This window comes from Triticum dicoccoides, chromosome 3B (assembly GCF_002162155.2).
Source record: "Triticum dicoccoides isolate Atlit2015 ecotype Zavitan chromosome 3B, WEW_v2.0, whole genome shotgun sequence".
Lineage (NCBI taxonomy): Eukaryota > Viridiplantae > Streptophyta > Magnoliopsida > Poales > Poaceae > Triticum > Triticum dicoccoides.
Window position 1 is genome coordinate 784,046,516 of NC_041385.1, and position 2,581 is coordinate 784,049,096.

Below are 2,581 nucleotides of genomic sequence, written 5' to 3' on the forward strand. Positions count from 1 at the left end.
ATGCAATAAAAATATGAATAAAAGAAAATTAGACCATGCACCTTCCCATCATTCATGACTTCATGGCACAAAGTCATGATAGGTGTGACCTAGTACAGCTTGTGATGATCACCACTCTCTCAAAGCAATGTGTCTGTGATAGATGATGTGAAGGATATTGGGGTGTGGTCTCATGATGGGGGTTCATAGCCTTGGAACTCCCTAGAAGCACTACCCATCGAGAGAAGTATATGCAAAACAGAAGTGGTGGATGTGAGTTATGTGTTACATGACTGACGTCTTTCGTGAAATGACATGTATCATTAAAATGATAATTTTTGGTACTTCACCATAAGTGAGCAACTTATGTTACATCACCATAATACGAGCAAAGAGCTGACATTGCATGTCAATTGGCCAAAACGATGGTATATAACTTAATCGTGATACATTGCCATGTAACATTCTTGTAATATATCACAAACACTAGTACATTTTCCACTAGAACAATGAAGCCCTTATTTGAAAATATGTAAGATGATAACAAATAAATTAAAAAAGAGTCAAAGCTATCAATTTGACACAGTACAGTAGGTTGGGCTCCATTTTTTTAGATTGCTCACATGAAGGGGACTAGGGGTTGGCATTACCATACCCAGATCCAGCACCTTTGCCTGCACCACTCCCACCATTTCTTCCTCCGCCATTGCCACCACCGTTTCCACAAGCATTTGCATTTGTACTACCTTGTCTATACCAGTTGTTAGTAGTTGTAGCTGAGCCATAACCAGTGCCACTACCAGCCCCATATCCACTAGATCCTTGATGACCACTAGCTTTCCCTTCACCACCACCACCACCGGCACCGCCAGCGCTAGTATATCCAACATAGCCACCACCATAAGGATATGAAGATCCTTGACTATATTGACTGGAACCCAAGTCAGAGCCAGACCCGCTACCATATCCAGTTCCACCATTTTGGCCACCGCCTCCTCCACCACCTCCACCTCCACCGCTTGCATGGCTACCACTACTAGAACTCATGCCAGACCCAGTTCCACTCCCAGCACCCGAGCCACCACCACTCATAGTTCCCCCACCCTCTCCTCCTCCTGCTCCCATTCCCGTGACGCTTCCACTGTCGAATCTAACCACCCTTGCAGCATTGGCCAGTCCAATGCTCAAGAGGACAACCTAGCCGAGGGCTACTAGCTTTGTGCCTACCATTGTGTGTGTTTTATCGAAGTGTGTACTCTTGCAAGATGAGGTGAGTTCTAAGCGAAACGTCAATGGATATTTATAGTGGTGCTTCTGGCCATGCATGTTGGGGGTGCTGGTGGAGTTGTTGACGAAGTCATGTCTCAACTCTAGGTGGAGGTTTAGAATAATTAGTGCCTTAATTGGTGCAGGTAAAAGTAAACGAGATGACTGACTTCTAATCGTGATTGCATCGACGTTGGTCAATAGTTCTGAAACACATGCATGCAAGCATCCACTGATGAACACGTCTAGCTCCAGGCCTGAATAGTTGACATTAGAGCAGAGGAGGCAGCGACCTGGAAGTTTCGGTAGTTGAATTTGGAGTTGGAGGGTATTGTACTAGCAGATGGCAAAAATCCAAACCACGTTCATGCCGGCACCAAGGATCACCTTGTCTGAGTAGGTAATTAAGCCTACACCACCACTGAATGCCTGGACTAATTACATTTGTGTCCATTTATGCTACTTGCATGCAGGATTACCATTTTATCTTACGGTCAAATAACCATGCATGCATGCATGCATGTTAATTAGTTGGCTGATTAACCGTGGGCTAGGATAGGCCAGCCGGGTTAACGACGTGGGCAAGTGGTTGTCACTACCGATGGAAAGCAAGAGCTGGAGTCGAAGTAAACGACAACTCGACCCATGTAATCGATCAAGTCGTTGGGTCAAGTAGCCACCTGTCATCGACCCATGCAAGAAGCTTTATTCGCCACACCAACGGCGCTGCCGCAAAACCCCAGTAAAAGCATCAAAGAGGGGAATACTAGAGATCCATATGGTAGATCAGGGCTTTCCCGCACTCCCATATCAGCAGTGGAGAAGGTGGCGACCTACCACCGGACAAGAGATGGGGACGCAGTGCATCCAGAAAATCTCCTCTCTAGGGTTTGAGAGGTGAGAATGGTTCCAGAAAAACTGGTGGTGAGGTTAGTTAACTAGATGGATCATCACAATTAACATAATTAACTAGTTTTTTGGCGAAAAAACTCACAATCTATTCATCTTTAATCATGGCAGTACAACGAACACTAGACATAATAAGAATTACATCCGGATCCATGGACCACCTAGCGATGACTACAAGCATTGAAACGAGCCAAAGTTGCGCCGCCGCCAACACCCCTCCCTCACCGGAGCCGGGAAACACTTGCAGTCGGGAAGTCGTCGTGCTAAGGCCTCATAGGACCGGTGCACTAGAACAGCAACCGCCACCATTGAAGAGTAGCGTAGATCGGAAGGATCCAACTTGAAGACACATGAACATAGACAAACTACGATAAGATTCGAGCAAATCCACCAAGGACGGATCCGCCAGAGACACACCTCCACACGC

At 46.1% G+C, this 2,581-nt stretch overlaps 1 pseudogene; it reads right to left on the reverse strand.

Annotated features, from left to right (window-relative positions):
• Positions 1 to 471: 471 nt before the first annotated feature.
• LOC119282224 lies at positions 472 to 1,209 on the reverse strand (annotated as a pseudogene).
• Positions 1,210 to 2,581: the final 1,372 nt, after the last annotated feature.